The 22,329-nt window shown below is 34.8% G+C and overlaps 1 protein-coding gene across 2 annotated transcripts in view; it reads right to left on the bottom strand.

Moving 5' to 3' along the window:
* CFAP299 (cilia and flagella associated protein 299) overlaps positions 1-22,329 on the bottom strand; it is a 493,878-nt gene that overhangs the window by 52,942 nt on the left and 418,607 nt on the right. The window lies entirely within an intron of this gene.

Here is a 22,329-nt window from a genome sequence, read left to right as displayed (position 1 = left end):
TGAGAGCCAACGGGAACTAAAAGAACGGTTCCTCCATCACAGCAACAAGGTGATGGGACACGGACTCGCCTAAGCTTTCTGGCAGGTTTCTCCTGGTAAACTTGATGCTTTTTGGCAACCATTCTGGGTGAGGGAGATTCAGAGTAAAAACATTGTCAGGAGATTTTCTTTGGACACTAAGAATATTACCGCTGTGCACATCCAAGTCTTCAGAATTCTAGTCTTTTTAAAAAGATATATTTTCTGGTTAAAATTATTTTAGTGATTAGAAGAAACAATGGAAGTCAGCCCAGCAGTCTCTGTTCAGGAGCAGGAATCAGATGGCAGTCCACATTTATGGGCAAACTCACCAGTAAATTTGGTTTAATAGCTGTTTTCTTTTATTCCTGGCTTTTTTCATTAAATGGACAAGATTCAAATATAATGATCATTAACTTGATGGACTGAAATGATCAAATGGTTGAAATGCCAAAAGATGACAAATAATGCATAGGTTTGCATTGGAACCAAGTGTTCCTTTAGTTTTATTAAGCTTTTCCAGTTTTTCCCAATCTCAAGAAATGGGGAACTTTGATTTAAAAAAAAAAGGTATAGGGTGTGGGAGTACTGTCCTTTAAAAATAGTTTTAACTTATAAAATTTGGATCATGTTTTTATTACAAACTTTTCTCATGTAGAATTTCATTATCTCACACATACTTTTAGGTAGCATAAAGCTGGATATCTGAACAACAGCTTATCATTTTGCAAAACCACTTTTCATTCATCTCCCAAAGCACAATGCTTTTTCCTTCATATTCAGCACATGCTTTTTATTGCCTGTGACAAAGGCTTAAGATGCTCATGCTTACTTCTTATGGCACGTATCACTGGGCTCCCTGAGGATCAATATCAGTTTTAGTGCGCATCAAAGATTCACTTCTTCTCACTAAGATGTATACATGGATGATTTTTATTATTAGGCTTTAGTCCCAAATTCCAGTGTGTTCTCTCGAGAGCTAGGCTGAACCATGGGGAACCACCAAGAATGGCTTTCCTTGCAGCAGGTTGACTTAAGTCCTATAAAAAACATGCTGAACAGCTTCCTTGTTTCTTTTATCTCGGCCTGATTGCCATTATAGGTGCTCCTGACAGCACCACACCAATTGTGAGAAAAGTCATTCGCCAAGGAAAAATCCTCCAAGGAAAATGAGAGGGAAAAGAGCATTCCTTTCACCAGAGTATGAAACAAATTATCCAACTTAGAGCTTCTTAAAGGGTTCCCCATAGCATTCAAGTAAAAGGCCCCCACCAGCCACTCTGACCAGGAACTTGAGTGAGGTGGGGTGACAGAGGCAGGTGTCTTTATCGCAGAAGGCCTCATTCATTGATTTGCCAATTGCACTCTACGACTCTAAAAAGAGTTGAAGCTGTTCCCACCATTTTTTGAGAAGCATTGCTTGGATCTAATGTTCCCCTGACCAAAAATGTTCATTCCTCCAACTGAATCATAGGATTAAGCCAGATAACAGCTAGCATCACATTTGGCAGAGAGCAATGAAGGCAACATTTCTAAAAACAATACACTCAAAACTGGGAAACGTTCAATTTTACTTTAAATCCATAGGTAATTAGCTAATTGCATGGCACAGTTATTGCTCTAAATAGAATCTAAAGCACACAAGTACATTATAAGAATTATTTTAAACTAACATTACTTCTATGAAGCGTATTGCCAAATAAACAGTAATAGATTTTTTATTAAATTCAGAAACATTTCTCAATGCTCCCAATCAAGGCTGAAATTTAAGTTTAACTTTACTTTTCTATAAATCCCTATATAAGTGAAAGGAATAATAAAAATTTCTTGAGACCAATAACTATGTGTTATATTGCTGTGTGTTATAGATAATTAAAATTATTTAATGAGTTTCATTGAATTGACTGATAGACACCTCTCAGATATACGTTTGAAGAACTTCCTTAGAGCAACTGAAATAATTACAGACGGTCCCCAATTTATGATAGTTTGACTTAACAACTTATCAACTTTATGATGGTGTGAAAGTGATAACGCATTCTGCAGAAACTGTACTTCGAATTTTGAGTTTGGACCTTTTCTTGGGTTGGTGATACGTGTGTGATACACTCTCGTGATGCCGGGCCCGGGCAAGGCAGCAGCCACAGCTCCTTGTCAGCCACGTGGTCACCAGGGTAGACTGATCATTTACCTACAACTATCCTGTACCCGTACGACCTTTCTGGTTTTCACTTTTAGTACAGTAGTTAATAAATTATGTGAGATAATTGACACTTTATCATAAAATAGGTTCTGTGTTAGATGGTTTTGTCCAACTGCAGGCTTATGTTAAGTGTTTTGAGCACATTTAAGATAGGCTAGGCTAAGCTATGATGTTTGATAGGTTAGGTGATGTTTGGTAGGTTAGGCGTATTAAATGCATTTTCACTTACGATATTTTCAATCTATGATGGGTTTATGTGTACATAACTCCATTGTAATTCGAGAGAGATCTGTACTCTAAAAAATTTTCGTTAGAACAATTGAAATAATTTTGTATGGCAAGATGATTTACATTTTGAAAAAAAAAGCTGTAACAGGATCTACATATTTATCTGTACTTTATTTGTATGTATTCTGACATAAACTTTGATATTGCTAGTTATATACCTTTACAGAAAAAGGAATACTAGAGGGAAATAAATCAAAATAATGATAGTAATATCTTGGAGCAGTAAAATGATGGGTGATTTTAATTTTCTTTATACTTTCGTGTACTTTATTTTCTTCAATAAAGATAAATTACAATTAAAGTCAAAATAGTACTGCAATAAAATGATTTCTGAAAAATTCTTTACATCTGATTTCAATTTTTTTCTATGTAACTGTGATAGAATTAGAGATCTGGCCTCTGGATAGTAAGTAGAGGTAAACTTCTCCCTTTCCATTCCCCAGTTTCTCTGGAGTTTTAGATTCTTTGTTGGGCCACTAGGAAAAACCTCTCCTTGGGTTATGTATACTAATGATAGGGGCATGGACAACACTGAGATTTTCTTATTCCTGACACATCTGCAGACAGACACGTGATTTGACTTCTGAGGTTGGAGCGTCCCAATGTGGTAAGAGTTGTCAAAACAAAAGATGTTTTGTAACATTCCATAGTCTTCTCTATCTAAAATTGTAGGAACCTTCAAATACCATCTCACCAAAGATATAGGTTTTCCACTTTGCCTTTGCCAACAGATTCATTTAAAAAGCATATCTTTGAGGATTTCTATGAATCTAGTAAATCATAATGACCTGGTTACACTGTAATGCTTTATATGAAATTATACAAAAGTATTGAAATAATCTTAATTTCTTTGCAGCACAGTATTCATTGGTGATTATTTATATGTATACATACATGGCAAATTTATATGTAAATGTAATTCAACAAACCACTACCATAATGTCCTATATATAGAAACATCTCAGAGATATTTCAGGTTAGGTTCCAGATCACTGAAATAAAGGAAATATCACAATAAAGCAAGTCACACAAGTTTTTTGGTTTCCCAGTGCATATAAAAGTTATGTTTACACTATACTTTTTGCTAAATGTTCATAGCAGCATTATTTACAATAGCCAAGCCATAGAAACAACCGAAATACCATCAATAGATGACTGGCTTAAGAATACACACACACACACACACACAAACACACACACACACACACACACACACACACACACAGGACTATTACTCAGCCATGAAAAACAGATGGCCATCTGCAGCAACATGGATAGACCTAAAGAAAATAAAACTTAATCAAAGTCAAATAGGAAAGTTTAAATACCATATGATATCACTTATATGTGGAATCTAAAAAAAAACAAATAAATTTGTATACAAAACAGAGTCACAGACATAAAAAACAAACATAGTTACCATAAGAGAAAGAGTGGGGAGGGATAAATTAGGAGTATGGGGTTAACAGATTCAAATTACTATACATAAAATAAATAAGCACCAAGGATTTACTATATAGCACAGGGAACTATATTCAATACACTATAATAATCTATAACAAAATATAATAAAAAATAACTGAATCACTATGCTGTATACCTGAAACTAACACAATACTGTAAATCAACTATACTTCAATAAAAAATAAATGAATAAAATAAATAATATGATACTCTTAAAAATACTTTTTTTTTTAAAGCTAACAATCATCTGAGCCTTCAGTGAGTCATTTTTTTTTGCAATAGTAACATCAAAAACCACGGATCACGGATCATTGTAACAAATATAATAATAATGAAAAAATTTGATATGTTGTGAGAATTACCAAAATGTCACACAGAAACACAAAATTAACAAGTGCTATTAGAAAAATATATATATAGAAACAGAGCAAAAGTGTGTAATTTTAGAGATGAAGAGATCAGAGTATGGGGAAAGGGAAAACAAACATTAGCCAAAGCCAGAAACTAGCTGGACAACTCAGAAGCGGGAGAATCCAACTGGCAGGCTTTGAGAAGGAAATACGAAAACTATTCTAAAACTTTAAAAGAAGATTTAATTTAGAGCTCTCTTTGGAAATTTGAGGCTTAATAAGTCTCTAGTCATATTTAAGCTAACCTAGATATCCATATCTGAAAGAAATGAGAGAGTTGGACAAATAGCTTACCATGATTGAGCCAAGAGGATAAAATGTTAATAATATTATTAAGTCTGTAGTCCAGAAACCTGTCATTCTAGACAGTGGAATAAGATGAAAATTCTCCCGGGAACCCAATTTCAGTGGGTTTTGAAGTTCCAAGCAGATAAAACAGGCTGTCTTACACCTGATGCAAAACCTAAGGATCATGAGCATCTCTGGATTGACAAGGTGAAGCCAAACATCTCTCCTAAAAATTTTTATCATTATGGATAGTATGAGAGCAAATAATTTCTGTTCTTTATTACCATCAGAAAGACCCAGAACGTTTAATGAGAGTATCTTGTAACACCCATCCACCCATTCACCCATTTGCTTCATCCAAAGGAGAAGAGAATGTCTCTAGCAGATCCTGAGAGCTGCTTAAAAAAAAACAAAAACAACCCTTTGATAAAGCAATGGATTTCAAAAATGAAAACTGCTTAATATATACTGTATTTGTGTATGTGTGTACATGTTTTAGTCTAATGCAGAAGATTCTATACCTGACGTTGTTTTATATTGCCCTGGGTATATTTTGTTTACCCTTCCACATCCCACATCCCTCCTCCACCCCTTCTTTCCCTGAGGGGCAGAATCCTGCTTCAATAGATGACCTCGCCGCCTGACTTGTGCATAGTTGCTTACTATGGTGGTGACTTGTGATTTTACTTATGCTGTTCCATAGCTGTCCATTTTCCAGTTTTAGAACCAAAATTATTCTACTACTTAATTTATTTTTCTCAAAGTACAGTCTACATGATAGATAATCTATGCAAATTTACATTTTTACTGGCCTTCATAAATTCCTTTTAGTTCCACACTTTTTTTTTTTTTACCAATTTCACTACTAATTGACATCACTACTTAATGAAATGACAAACAAAGCCTTAAAATATTAAGTATCTACTTAGGTTAGTTTTCATGCTAGGTATTTTACATGCAGTACTACAGTGATCATATGATCCTTTATCATTTGAGGAAGATATTATTTATCAACTTTTATAAGATGTAGAAGCAAAGTGTCATAGAAGTCTGAACACTTGCCCAAGATGACAGAACCATAATTAGAAATGAGGATTGAGTGATCCCAAAGCCCTATCTCTTTAAATATAACCAGACAAAGACATTGCTATTTTAATATTTTTCCTATCCTATTCATTTTGTACTTATACGGAATGAATATGTATACATATAAGATAATAACAGAAAAAAACTGATTTAGAATGCCACAGGATGGGATGATTTGAATGCCTTTCCATTTCCTTTTTTTCTATCTTCTATCCTAAAGAACTTTCTTCTCATATCTGTCTTCCATGGTTGACTTCTGTTCTCATCTACTCCTACTAACACACACACACACACACACACAATTTATTCCACTTTCATTTCTTTTCTCATCAAACTTCTAGAGTTTTCTACTCATGACCTTCAAGTCACCTTTCAGTCTGCTACAATATAGTTTTCCCAATACTACCACCACGTGATGGAAACTGTTCTTATAAATGTCACTAATGTTCTCCGTATTTCTAGATAATGGACATTTTTAAATGTTCATCTTAATCAACAGATGGCACTTCTTTATTCTTTTTTCTCCCAGCTTTATTGAGATATAATTGATATATAATACTGTGTAAGTTTAAGATGTACACTTTGTTGATTTGATACACCTATGTATTGCAAAATGATTTACCACCATAGTGTTAGCTAACATATGCATCACATCATATAATTCATATTTCTTTTTTTGTGGTGATGATATTTAAGATTCATTCTCCTAGCAACTTTAGAGTATAAAATTAACTATAGTCACTATGCTGTATATTAGATCCCCAAGACTTACTCATAGCTGAAAGTTTGTACCTTTTGATCAACATTTCCCCTTTCCCCCAACCCTCTCCAGCCCCTGGTAACCACATTTTTGTCTCTATTTCTATACATTCATCTTTTTTAGACTTTACATACAAATGATATCATACAGTGCTTGTCTTTATCTGACTAATTTAACTTAGCATAATGTCCTTCAGGTCTATCCATGTTGTTTTAAATGGCAGGATTTCTTTCTTTCTTGTGGCTGAATATTTCATATATATATATATATATAATATATATGTGTGTATATATATTCTCAACATATATTTTATATATATATGTGTGTGTGTATATATATATTCTCAACATCTTTATCCATTCATCACTTGATGGTCACTTAGTTTGTTTCCATATCTTGGCTCTTGTGAATAATGCTGCAATGAACACGGGGGTGTAGATACCTCTTCAATATCCTATTTTCATTTCCTTTGGATATATACACAGAAGTGGTATTGCTGGATCATATGGTCATTCTATTTACTTTTTAATATTCTGAGGAGAGTCCATACTGTTTTCCATCACTTCTTCATTCCTGAAACACTTTTCTCTCTTGAATACATGATACAATTGTGCTCTGCTTGTCCTCCTATTCCACTGTATCTTCCTTCTCAGTTTAGTTTACAGAGTTCTTTTCCTCCCCAATGTGTAAAATTTTGCTTTTTCACATTATATCTCTTCTCTTCTCTTCCCTAGTTAGCAAATTCCTTCCACAGATTTTCTGTTGACTACTTTCAAATTTGCATCTGTAGACTTCTCAGCTCTAGACATATCTCATAGATAACTCAAGCTTAACATGTTGGAAAAGTTAATGATGACACACTTTTTTTTTTTACTGCGTATTGTTCGTAGCAGTCACTGTTGTAAGTGCTTTATATACACAAAATCATACAATCCTCACAGTAAACTTCTTGGGTAGGTACTATTAGTATGTTGTTTTATAAACAGGGATAATAAATTAGAGAGTTTAATTTGCCCAAGATCATAAAGTAAGTGAGGGGCAGAAAAAATTTTTAACCGAGTTTGGTTCTAGAGATCTCATTCTTTAGCTGCTAGACTCTGTGTACTCTCTTGGCCTAAAGGCATTTTTCCTTACTCTTCATGTAGAAACTTAGGAAGCACTTTCCTCCTTTTGGAATGATCCTGCATTCTTACATTACCTTTTCAGAAAAGCTGTCCTTGATCATCCTGTATAGACCAACTTCTGCCTGCTTATTCTCAGTCTTAAGTCTCCTATTTATTTCTTTGAAATTACTCAGTAAAAATTGTAAGTCATGCAACTTTCTCATCATTTTCGTCAGATGACGGGAATTGTTTTGCTCAATACCCACTCTAATCCCTTTCTGATGTGCCTTCCTGTACTGCAGAGGTGGCAGAGCTAAAAATCTACTTTTCTGAGATTACCCCACAGCTGGGTTTTCCCATGGGATTTAGTTTCCACCAATTAGAAGCTCTCAGAGGAGGAATTAACCTGGAACTAAGTTATGTGGGGAGAGACACAGGACATCAGGAACAATCTTGCTCACAGTACAGCAGAAAAGGCAGTTCTAGAACCAGCACTTGTGGCAGAAGACTCAAGATACTGTGGCTCCTGATTGTTGCAAAAGCAGCATGTTTCTGGAGCTGTCAACAGTGGTGGAAGCTTCCTGATAATGCAGCTTCCTGATGGTGGTGGAAGCTGCAGCTTTTTGCCAGCTCAGTTCTGCAGTGTGGTTTAAATGTAGAAACTCAATCTAGAGTCTGTTTCTTCAGGCCTCCAAGTGATTTTGTGAACTATTTACATTCTTCTTAAATCTTTTTGTGATTAAACCAGCTTTAGTAGACTCTGTTATCTGCAACTAAGAACCTTGGTCATTACATCTAATAAGCTTTGTGTCTGTCTTATCTACCAGAATATAAGCACTTCAAGGGAAGTTATCCTTTTACTGTTGATTGCTGAATTCTCACTGTCAAATACAGCTTAGCCCATAGTAGGTGTCAATATATAATTATTAAATTTCATGACAAAGTTTTAAAAATGTTTAATTTCTCCTGCAATGACAGAAACTGCTTTGGAATATTATTTAAAAAACTTCCTGCCAGTCCACCTTCCTCTTTCTGTACGTTATTATATTTCATTTCAGCTTGGTCTGAGAATATGATATATCAAGTAGACTGAGATTGCTGAATAGGTATCAGTTACTCACAGTTACTAAAATTTCAATGTTTTCTCACACTTTTGCTCCTATTTGGAATACCCTTTTCTCCACTGCTTCACTATGTAGATTCCTACCTGTTTTTCAAGGACAAACCAAGTTATTTTCTTCCAGCAGACTTTCCTGTACTTCCTCAAATAATTAATCATGCCTTAATCTGTGTTTGTATAATACTTTGTAGATTTTTATCATAGCATTTCTACAATAATAACCTTTTATTATTCTGAATCATTGTGTTATGATTACTAGGTGAAATAAAATGTGTGGGTGAAGAACATTAAAATGACAAAATGCTTGTGAAAATGTGCTATAAACTCACAAATCTAAGTTATTATCCTTATTATTACACGCAGAAGCAGAGGAAAATTACTACTCAATTTTACTTATTTCTCTTTTCAGGTAGATAGACGTCCAATTTATTCCATTTATCTTCTCTTTTGTGGACTGACTTACACATGACCTGACTTTTGGAAGTCCTAGAAAGAAGGGCTAGGCAGCCTTTGGAAGCCACATGTTCATTTGTGTGGCTGACTTGCAGAGCAGAAGACTCCCTCAGAGTAATTCCTCGGAAAATTAAGAAATAATTTAGTTTGGAACTAGTTCATTCCTGCATACAAACATCACAATACTGTCTTCAAACAAATGAACACAGTGAATTTTTGCTTCCTTTTTTCCTTTTAAATAATTGGTTCCCACTTTGAAAATAATTCTGTATTGCAAGTATACCAAAATAACTACTTCTCTGGTCATTGAGAGAATTTTCTTTCATAGTATTTAATTATTTTAGGTTATTCATATTCAAACAATATAAATGTTTATTATTTCCAATATTTTTAATTTTCTTCTTTAGAGACTTTCATTAGCACATGTTGGAGAACAGGTATTAGTTTATATTTTGAATATTTTATTTGATTTATTTAGCATTTGTAACATTAATACCACATCTCTCCACTGATTTTTATTTTATTTTTATTCATAAACCAAAATTTACATCAAAAATAAAATAAAAAAATCAAAGAGGTGATATTTACAATATTAAACATAAGCCAGATGTGGAAGCATGCTTTTCCAGATTAAACATTTACTGAGCTGGCAGAAAAATACTTTTTTCCTCATTTATCCAAGTAAGTTTTGTTTGAATGGATTCTAATTTCCTACTCCTTTACCCTTTTCACCATCTTTCTGTTGCTTTGTTTACCTAATAGTGGTTTTTCCTCACCACTGCCTTCCACAGTTCTGCACAGCTGCTTCCCAGATGAGCTAAATAGCTCATTTTCATCTTTAGACAAATTTAAACTATGGGCTAATCCTATATGGCTTTTGCAGACACAGTGACTGAAATCTCTCTGTGACAGTTCTCATATATGTTTGTGTGTGTGTGTGTGTGTGTGTTTCTTCCATAAGAATTCAAGTGAATTTGACTATTGAAAAACACCAAGCATCACTATCTGGTTCTGCATCCTTCAAATCTTATGTATTCTTTAGAAATAGTGTGGATAAGGTCTCAATTTATGAAGAACATCAAGTATGCATTTGGAAGACAAGAAAATGGGCCTTTCAAGAAAATTGAGAAAGTTTCTAGTTTTCTTATCTACTAAAGGTTGATTACCCAATTTCTCCACAGTATTTCACGCAAATGACTTTATAGTGGCTTCAATCAACATGAGTTGACAAACCAAAGCAATAACTTCCTCTCCTTTCCTTCCCTTCCCTTTCCTTCTCTTTCCTTTCCTTGTTCATTTTCTGCACTTTCTTGACAGGGCAGTCAAAGTCAAAGAACTTAGGCAACCAGCATGCTCTTCAATTTAAACAGTACAATCCCAAAGGTTTGACATGAGACTGCCACTCAGGTGACTGATAATGGATAGAGCTTACGGGAACTAATAAGAAGGCATGCTGGCATTCCCAATGACTTGCCTTTTCATGTTAGACTTGTTTAATGCTTCCCTTATTTGAAGGTGGAAGAGGGAATTGAGAGGTTGAATTTTGGGTTATGACTAAAGAAGCTAAACCGTTTAGAGTCTCATTATTCCATTTCATTAAATTTTGGTGCAGAAGTGCATGCACATGTTACTGGATTGTAAGGCGTGTTCATGAATCAGAATTATACAGCTTGAGGACTTATCTGGTTCACTCTTTCTTAAAAAATGATTATGTAAAGAGTAACTGAAAATCAAATATAAATGTTGATAGAAAGTAAACATGCTGAAAGTTAAAAGAATAAAAATGTTGGTATGGGATTTTTCGATCCATGTCATCAACAAGCTAACTTCCCTTCTGTTGTACCTTTACGATTCATGGGTGATCGAACGTAAATGACTCAGAATATGTATTAACAAGCCCTTACAATATTTGTGCCTATGTGAGAGTTTGAATATATACACTGCACTGCTGTTTCCATCTCTAAATAATATCCAATTCTGCTAATGTGGGAAAGTTAGGAACTCAAAGAATTGTATTAATCATTCCTGAATTCAAATGCTCAGGCAAACTACAGTTGGTTTGCCTTCTTCAGTTGAGTGTGCCTAGGACTAGGTGTGAAGTCTTGGTATGTTAGTGGAACTTCTTACAGGAATAGACAAAGGTAAGGCATAATTGAATCAGGATTTTGGTTTCACTCTTCTCATTTGTCTATGAATTGAATTGAGAAATCATCAAATTGAATTGAATTATTTTTCTTTTAAAATGACTGTTTTTACTCTTAAAAGCAGAAATTGAGAAATCATCAAATTGAATTGAATTATTTTTCTTTTAAAATGACTGTTTTTACTCTTAAAAGCAAGGGTAGGGGAAATACAAAATAGCACACAGATTGCTCTCTTTACAACAAAACTTTAAGATCAGCTTGATCCTTCAAATTGTTGTTATGGTTTTGAAATTTATGTGACAAACATTTTGTAATGTTTGAAAATGATATCATATATTGTTTGAAGAAACTGGTCTCACATTGTTTCATTCAATTTCATAAATCAGTAGACATGGAATAAATTTAATAAGTAATTTGGCAGTTGAAGTTCTAAAGTTTATAAGCTCTTACATCCAAACCTATTGCCCAACACATTCCTTTTCTGTAACAAACAAGAATCAAATGGGAATTTGATGATATAAAGAAAGGCATTTCTATACTAAAACCAGAAGGAAATTCAGACACTTTGTACATATCACACTCTATACTCTTGGATATTTATGAAAATAATGAAAGCAAGATTATACTAAAATTTTAATTATTCTTTAACTTGTAGATCATGTGGTGAGATGGAATTTGATCTGGGGTACACTTACAAAAAAGTTCTAATGTTATCTGACAGTTTGAAATACAGTGAAAACTCTGTCCTACCACTAACACTAAAATAAATTTTGTGCATCAACTGCAAATATCCAGACTTAAAATATAATAAAATAATATAAATATAATAATATTTTGACAGAACTGCTATGATATTAATAGCCAGTACAGTTTTAAAATTATTGTGCCAGATATTCAGGGTTATTAAAAAATGAATATCAATTGTAAGTAAAAGTAATTTACAAATTGTTTCTTTTATTTGAATAGTCTTCTGCAATGTTAAAATGTTTTAAGTTAAATATTTTAAGTAAAGCTATATTTGCAAAGTGTTCCAAGATTGGGTTAGAGGTCTCCTTAGTAAAAATTACTCATTTCATTCAACTTACTCATGCGATAGATTTTTAGTAATTCTCTGCCACGTGCCAGGTTTTAGGTAGTCACCAGAGGGAAAAATATGTTATAAACAGAAATCCATTGCCCCACATTTCCACAGGAGAGGATGTACATGGGAGAGGTAACTGATTTGAAGGGTGACAATCTAACTTACTTTGAGCCATATATTCCCGGGGTAGTGTGCATGCATTGAAAAGACAGCACAGAGCTACTTGGAGAACTCTTGTCTTTTGCACATTACCTACAGAAGATAGCTGGCTAGAGGTCAGTCTGCAAGCACAAAAGAAGCTGAGAGTCCTTGGAATCAGTTCTACAGAGTCAGCTTTTCCTCAGGCAGCCCTGATGTCTGGTGTTGACAGGGGGAAGTAGAGGCAGCCTCTGGACCAGTGGTCCCTGGATTAGCAGCATCAGCATCACTTGAGGATTTGTTAGGAATACAAATTCTCAGGTCCTACTTCAACTCTACTAAGTTAAAAATTCTGTGAATGGGGCCTAGAAATCTGGTTTTAGCAAGTCTTCCTCGTAATTCACAAGTATGCTAAAGTTTAGGAACTGAAGATTAGATCAACTTTATCAGAAAACTCTGTGCTTGAAATTATTGGACTACCACTGAGAAAGTTGACATTTTAGGTCTAGTAGCCTCTGTTTTTCCTGTGTCTATCTTTGCTTTCTCCATAGTTTTGTCTTATTTCTATAGACAGCATGACCATGTAAAAATGTAATGCACATCACTTCTGGCACATCTATCCTTCTGTGCTTAAGAAAGCCATTAATCCTCTTCTTCTTTGTGAGATTTACACTTAAGCATCCTCAGATTTTTAGATCATCACCAGATTTCTAGTGTTCCACAAGTTATGAATGTTGACTTTTGTACAGAACCTATCTAGAAGGTATTGATTTATATGTATTGCAAGGCTAGGAACTGATTTTGCCTACTATTCCAGAGAGCAAGTTGTGTTCCCTGAGGCATGTTACCTTACTTTTTTGATTCCATGAAGGACACAGATACCATATCTGAAGGAAGATGATCATGATGTGTCCCTTTTAAATTAACTTAAGTGAGATGGTTGCCATACAGCTGAGACAGGGAAGCTGCAGGTGGTTGGAGACATTTATTTGCTGTCATCTGGTTTCTTTTTGCTACATACAAAAAATTAATTTTTCAGTGGAAATAATGGGTTTGGCATTTTGCAAGATGACCTAGAACACTAATTGATAGTTTATCTAGGAAAATGGCTCTGAGTTCCAAATACAAACAAATGCAATCTTGGGCACAATTTATTTACACATTAGAAGTTGTCTATGATTCCTGAGATCTTTACATTATAGTTTTAATTCTATTTGAATTGATATAACAAATGCCATCCTTTCATCTAATTTAGAAAATTAAATGAAAAAACTCTGGATATCAAGGTTAATTTGCTACTAATAGTCTTTCTCTTAAAAATGTAGATTTTACATAGGACATAGACAAATGCACAAATATTAGTTCATACTAGTTTAGCTACTATAAAATTTCTCCAAGAAAACTAAAATATATCTTCTCGGAAGAGATACTTAACAATTCTTCTTTAACTAAGGGGTCAAACTGAGCATCACTAACGATACAACAACTTGACAGTAAGTGACTCCTGACATGATACAATATATAGTTGTCACCAATAGAGAATTCTTCCTGAAAAAATGTTTATACCTAATACAATCGAGCTTTTAAACTTATCTCCCAGTTTAAAGAAAACGCAGAGATGAGAGGAAAGAAGTCAAATTATACCACAAGGAAACAATCAGACAAATCCAGAATACAGGACAATGTAAAAGGCAACTGGCCTTATCTCTTTAAAAAAACAACATTATGACCAAGAAAAAAATATCTTTTTGGAAAGTGGGCACAGCGGTGGGAAGGTACTATCTTAGAGTAAAAGACAGTCCATAGACATAAGCAATGCATTTTTTTATACATTGGCTAGATGATCATTCACAAAACCAGCTGCAAAACACATTTTGGAACAATTAGGAAAATTTGAATATGAGCTGGATATTAGATGATAATAGGAAATAATTATTTATTTCCTTATATATGATAATGGTGACTTTATATAGGAAAATGTCCTTACGCTTAGAAGATGCATGATGAAATATTTAAGGATGAAATCTGCAAGCTACTTTAAAATGATACACACACACACATCCCAACATTTTAAAGAGAATTAAAGCAAAAAGCAAGTTTGGAAAAAATGTTAACAACTGTTTAGTCTAGATTGTGAGTATACTGGCATTTATGGTACTATTCTTTGAACTTCTCCAAAATTTTTTAAATTTTATAATAAAAAGTTGGAAAAGTTGCACAACTTGAATGTACTTTATGCCATTGGACAATACATTTAAAAATGGTTAAAATGGTCAATTTTATGCTATATGTATTTTTTAAATGTTGGAGAAAATTTTGTATAAAAAATAATTCTGTCATAACCACAGTAAGTGTCGTCAATAAACTAGAGACTGTCTCAGATCTCTAATTATTCTCTTAAGGTTTACCCAGAGACATAATTTTCAGGGAAGCACATTCTAGACAATTAAAGATACTACCAGATACTTGTTCTGGGAATCCTGACTTTTTTTTTTTTTAAAGCAATGAGCCAAACAGAGCTTGGATAGAATTCTACCAGAATAATGCGGACAGATATTTCAGTAGGAGTTCGATAGGAACTGTTCTAGTATATTTGTGTTTTATAGACCAACAGGAGGTGGTCTCTCTTTCAGACTTCTCTTATCCATCCTTCAGTTTTCCATGGGAGACAGTACTTAATGTTTAGCTTGAGGTAAAGGAAAAACTAAAATGAGCTAAGTATTGGAAAATTAAATTTATTTGTAAAAGAATTCCAACTAAATATTACAAAAATCATGTGAACCACAGTTCAGAGGATATGAATAGATTCTAAAAGTATCCTGGGACATAACTGAGGTTCAACAAGTCAAGGCCAATTTTTCCCTGAAGACTTTAAGGCTGAAGCCACAATTAAAGGCCACTTTTAGTTCTGTCCAGAGCTCTTCCACACACAAAGCTGTGGGGCACTGTAATTCTTACCCAGAGTGACTGAAAATAAAACCCTGGTTAAGTACAAAGAGCTGTTTTCTGCCAAGCTCAATGAAAGGAGGAAGTGGCAAGGGTGGGTACAGGATGGCTGAAATTCCCCAGTCTTAACTGTGGATAGTAGACTGCTTAGAGTTCTGAAAAACAATCCCAAATTACGTCTTGTCAAGCCAGAAACACATCTGCAAAAGAAATATATGACCTGCCAATGACTAGGATACAGATATGAGACTGAAGGGGAAAATGATATCTTTTCATGACAAAGTCCTAAAATCGAATCATGTAGCACTGATAACAATGACAACAACAACAAATCATGGCACCCGGGATTCCACAGATCTCTATCAGGTCCTGGATGGTAAATGCAAATGTCTTCATGTAACTTTTTGTTAAGCCAACTAACACCACTCTGATGCATGTTCTTTGAGGCTACAGTGTGAAAAATATTCCTAACCCATAAGGTTGTTGTAAAGAGTAAGTGAAATGATGTATATAAATTATTTAGCACAGTGCTTTGTGCACAGGAAGTGCTCAGCTAATTTTTAGTGCATCATAATCATCTCAGACTTTGACTCAGTCCAGTCACAGTAGTATGGGACAACCTGGGAGAGCCCAGGCTGAAATTAAACCCACCCAGAGGGGTCAAGCAAAGATCATGACTGGGCTGATGACAAATGTGACTTCAAAAACCTAAGATGGTAAGTTAGACTGGAGGTGACAAACTCAAATGCCTAGAAGAATCCTATAGACACTATAAATGAATGACTCAAGGGTAAGTGCAAATGCTGGAAAGTGTGAGTAGTTATTTTTGTTAGTCTGGTGAGAACATACTCTGTCTCAGGGAGCAGCTGCTATTTAATTCAAGATCACGGCTGGAATGAGAGAATGCAGGCTCGGTGTGGGAAGACCTCATTAGTTTTAGGAGAATCTGCAACTCAAAAACATTTTATGTGACATTTCCTGTATCTAAAACATTGACACAACTTTTAAATACATTGTGCAGGCCAAATAAAACATGTCTGCAGCCAGACACTACTAACTGGTAATCTCTGGTCTGTGGCTTCTTAGGTCCCACCTAAGATCAGCATTGGTCCTAAAGAACAGGATGGGACTGAACTTCTGGGTTGGGGACCAGTAGACCAGAACAGTGCTATATGTACATCAAGTGGGCCATAAACATGAGCCATGTATGTACTTCTGAATGCTTCTAGTGGCTACACTAAAATAAAAAGAAATAGATGGTAATAATTTTTATAATACATCTCATTTAACCTAACATATCCAGCATATTATTATTCTCACACGTAATTAATGTAGATTTATTAACAAGGTATTTCATATCTTTATGATGTCTTCAGAATCAGGTCTGTATTCTACATTTACAGCACATCTTTAATTCAGGGTAGGTCACACTGAAGTATTCGATAGCCATATGTGGCCAGTGGTGATCCTATTGGACAGCACAGGTCTCAAGTATGCTTCTCAAACTTCAGTATGGACATTGAAATTTGGGGGGATCGTGTTAAAGGGCCATTTGTTCATGGGCTGGGATAGAGCCTGAGATACTTCACTTCTTGCAGGCTCTCAGGTGGTGTCAGTGCTCCTGGTCCATGGACCACACTTTGAATATTGAGGAGCTAGATGGTTGTGGCAAGTCTCCTTTGATCAGCATTTCCCCCTCAAAAGCATTCTTTCCTCCCTCAAAATTTAGTGAATATCTGTTGAAGAGACTAAATTTATATTCTAGTGGTTGGTTACTACATTTACAAGTGAGACAACATTAATAACTTAAAAATAGGCAATATTTTATATACCATTTGCAGAAGCACTGAGTCATTTACTCCTTTATTTTTTTTTAAACTTGAGAACCTGCCAATACATTACCAGATGCTTTCATGAGAATGCACTTAAGCACAGGATAAGCACAACTTTACAATTCTAACTTCACAGATTTGGCACGTTCAGCATTTTAATAAAATAGACAATGGGACTGCAAGGGAAATTTGACAATAATACCTCTCAAAGCTTTTGTATTTAAGGGCATTCCTCGGTCAAGGGTATGAATATTTCATGGACTCTCCAAACAGAAATACAAAAAGAACTTTTTCATTTCCTCCTGACCATTCTATCTGAGGGATGGATAGAGCTCTGCAGGCAGACCTCAGATCTTTGTTCAACAATACACAAATATGGAAATTTAAGCAGCTAAATGTGGGGTTGAGCATGATTCAAGGATTCTACATAGTGTAATCATCCTCAGGACACAGACACTTTTAAACCTAGAAGAGTGTTCTGGAGGTGAGCAGTGAATTATAATTCCTAAGACTTGTTCTCACTCATCACTGTTTTGCTTGTAAACTTTAGCAAGTGGTTTATCTTTTCTCCTCTCCCAGATGTTAAGAAAAATGCTGTTGGACCTATTGCACAAAGTTGTTACAGGGAACTGTAAAGGAACTTGGTAAACTGTAACATGCTATTTGCTTATAAGCTATTCACATTTATGCTGCGGAAGATACTGAATCTTAAACACATGGTCAAGATGAAGTCTGAACTGACAAGATGATCAGGCTCTCAGCCCTTGCTACCGCTGCATTTCATAACAGTTGCAGCTGTCTGCTGATATTTATATTTTCTGCAGTAAAAATGTAAGACATGATTCTAATCACAGAACTAATGTATCTTCCTACACAGAATAAAATAGCATTTCAAAAGATAAGTAAAATAGATCTTCTGAAACCTTTAATTTTAAAGTCTTTGTTTTAGTTCTGAATCAAACCAAGTATGGAACTATGGATACCAAAGATATTTTTCCCCTAGTAACAACTGTTTAAGTCATTTATTGGCATTAAATTTCTAGAGTGAAAAATCTGAAGTTTGCTTCTGATAAATGGCTTAAATTAAACTCAATGTGGTAAAAATTATACAGTGGGATCATTGGAATAGAGCTAATTTTGCTTAAAAGATCAGAAATTATCTGGCACCCAGGAGAAAAATGAACAAATGATGAAATCCTTAATTGAGAAAATTATAAAATATTATTTAAAAACATTAAAGAAGGCATAAGCAAATGTAAATAAATAAATGGAAGACTTAATATCACAAAGATGTCAATGAACTATACATTGGTCATTACCTGAAAGCAATTCCAATCAAAATTACACCATGATTTGTGTGTGAGCTTTATAAGCTGAATAAAATGCACATGGAAAAGTAAAGGGCAAGCATAGTTTAGATACTCTTGAAAAAGAAAACCAAGGTGAAGAAACTGCCTTTCTTTGTATTATGAATTATTATGAACATATAAAAATGAGTAAGATTCTATTATTTTAAGAGGAGACCAATGGAACAAAGGAATAAGCCCAGAAACAAACCAACACATACAGAACTTAACTTTTGACACAAACGGTGTTGAAGACGTGAGAGGAGAGATAGTGGACTTTTCAATAAATGTTGCTATGGCAAATTCTTAGTCATATGGAAAACAGAAACAAAAAGGAGAGTCTTACTTAACCACCATATACAGTATTAAATTCAAGTAGGTTAAAGATATAAAATAAAAAACAAAACTAAAATACTCTATAGGACAATATCTTTATGACCTCTAGAAAGGTAAGGATTTTTAAATGAAACACAGAAAATGCAAATCTCTGAGGAAAAGATTAATAAAATGAATTAATCCAACTATCAAAACTTCTGACTTCTGACCATCAAAAGTCAGTGAAAAGGGAGTGAAAGGAGAATTACACACTGGAAGATGATATTTTTCAATACATAGAAGAGGCAAAGGATTATCAATATTCAAAAAATAAAAAATAAAAAGAACTCCTACGATTTACAAGAAAAGGAGGAACAAATAAACTTATGGTTACTGTGAGGGAAAGCGGTGGGAAGGGACAAGTTGGGAGCTCAAGATTTGCAAATATTAACCACTATATATAAAATAGATAAAAAACAAGTTTCTGCATTGCACAGGGAACTATATCCAATATCTTGTAGTATTATAATGAAAAAGAATATGAAAATGAATATATATGTATGTATGTGTATGACTGAAACATTATGCTGTATACCAGAAATTGACACACTGCAAACTGACTATACATCAGTAAAAAAAAAATAACCAGTAGAAAAAAATGAGGAAAAGTCTTAATAGGTACTTCACAGAAAAGAAATCTGAACAACCGATAAAATATCCCCAATCTGATTAATAATTACAGAAATGAAAATTAAAACCACAATGAGAGATCACTTATAATTTACCACAGTGGGAAAAGAAGTGTGTTGATGTCATGAACTGGTGAGGATGAAGGCTAACTACAGCATTTATATAGTATTTCTGGTGGATACAAATTAGTATAAGCACTTTGAAAACAATTTGGCATTATCTGTATCCTCTTTTGTGCTTAGGGTTTTGCATTTTTTCATAAACTTAGGAAAATAATAAAACATGTATTTTTGTCTTTCTGCATGAATTGAATTCTATTTCAGGGCAGTCAAACAAGCTATGAGGAAAAGTTATCCTCTGTGGAAGAATTCCAGCTAAAAAATGCAGAATGAATGGTAGAATTATAACAGTACTGTTATACAAACCTTAGTAAAAACATTTAAGGAGGCTTCATTATTGTGTGCTCAAACCACTGAGTGAAACTTGATGGGAACTTTATAGTGGAGTGATCCCAGTGACACCACCTGAACCTACTGAACAAACTCACAGAGCTTAACATATTAAAAAAATCTTACCTAAAAAAAAATTGACACTGAATTTCATCAAGCCAGTTGACAGGAGATAGGAGGATAGAAGGAACATGTAACAAACAACAACAAGAGAGTGATCAGTCACATCATTTCTTAGGACACATGCCCTGGTTTCTCCAATAAATCAACAGCATTAAAGATAAAAAGGAGGGGGACGGTTATAAAGTAAAAGATAGAATAACACAATGTTGTTTGGATTTTGATTCGGGCAAACCAACTTTGAAAAGATAACCTAAGACAGTCAATGAAATATGAACAAGGACCAAGTATTAGATGATATGAAGGAATTATTTTGTTAGGTATTGTGATGTCACGATAGTTTCTTTTAAAACGTTATCAGATAAAGATTCATACTGAAGTGTTTACAGGTGGAATGACAAATTTTGTATTTGCTTTAACATAAAAAAAGCTGTTAAGGTAACAGAATCTAGTATTTTTAGTAAATTATTAGTTATAGGGGTGATGGAGAGGAAGAGGTCTAGGATAACATGGATTCTGCCTTGGGTTGCCAAGGTGATGCTCTTAGCCAAGAAAGGGATCACAGAAGCAACAGCAGGTTTCACACATTACAATGAGTTTAATATTGAAACTAAGTTTTAGATGCTAATGGGATACCCAAATAGTTGTCTGAAGTGATCAATAGGACAGTTGAATCTTAAATAAAGAAGAGATCTGTGCTAGGGTTGTAATTTCCAAGACAAGTTCACTCCAGAAAAATGATCTAATCACCCAAGAGAATGCATATGGTAAGAAAAGAAGTCCAAGGATGAACTCTGGTGACTATCAATGTGCATGAAATAAACAAGGGGAGAGTCCAACCTGAGAATAACAGGTTAGAGTAGTTGAATAATTTTGAGAAGAAAGAATTAATCAGCACTAATCAAATAATGTAGAGAAGATAAGTCAGAACTGAAAATCTATAGGGTTTTGAAACTGGCAGTCAATGGTGATTTCAGCGGGAGTCGTTTCATTTGTATAATGGTGGCAGAGGGCTAATTACAATGAGTTAGCACCTACAGGAGAAGTGAGAATTGAAGACACTTATTATTTTGAGGAGTTTAGCTGGAAACAGTAAGAGAGGTAGGTCGAAAATTGGAACTCAAAGAGGATTTCTTTTCATTAATATAGAAATGATTTCAGCATGTTTAGAGGAAAGATAAAGGAGACAGTTGAGAGGGTCAGTCTGAGAATCTATGAAAAAAGAGAGAACAATAGATGAAGTATGGCTTCAGTGGAAAGAGGGGTGAAAAAGATAAAAACAAGTTGAATTAGCTCTAAACAAGTAAGGAGTCCTTTCCTTTCTGAATCTGGAAAAATATTGTGAGAGTAGATGCATGTATAAAGGAACATTTCACTTAATGGTAGAGAGTACAGCCACCTGGGGTCAGATTTGTTTTATTTCAGAAATGTCACCAGAGAAGCCCGAGTCACTCTTAGGACATATTCCCTCATGGTTACTGAGGAAGCCTATGCTTTGCTGTGTTGGAGGAATATGTACAAGTTTGCAGCAAACTGGGCCCCTGAGAGGTGGGCTGAGGTACAAGACAGCACGGTGGTGTTCCAAGGGTTAGGAGCAGACATGTCCTGACGTAGATGGCAGGCCTGGGACCAACAGCTGCCAGAATGGAACTGTGACTGGAAATAATCAGAAGGCACTCTAAGTGGGGCACTGGCTAATGAGGAAGCTGATTTCAGTGGACAGACAGACAGACTGTGGTGGTGGTTCCCATGTTTAGACCCCACGTTCTCTGTGAAATGTGAGGTAAATTGTATATGGACAGGAGTCAGGGTCAGCAGTTGAGAACAATGATTTTGAGGGAGTGGTGAAGCTCCAGAATATTTTGTGTGTGTGTGTTGAGGGGTGAAATTAAGGACTGATAAAAAGCACATAAATGGGTGTCTGAGGGCCAGAAAGGTCCTGGCTGAGTTTGGAGACCATTAATTATTAGTAGCAGCCAACTTTGTGAAATTTCCTAAAACTTCCTTCAGCCGTGCCCGGGGGTCCAGTCCTAGAGGCAGGTAGAGGGTGACTGGGTCAATCTAAGGGTGAGCAG

The sequence above is a fragment of the Vicugna pacos genome, chromosome 2, assembly GCF_048564905.1.
Source record: "Vicugna pacos chromosome 2, VicPac4, whole genome shotgun sequence".
NCBI lineage: Eukaryota > Metazoa > Chordata > Mammalia > Artiodactyla > Camelidae > Vicugna > Vicugna pacos.
Note: the sequence above shows the minus strand (reverse complement) of the source record. Positions and strands in the feature narration are given on the sequence as shown.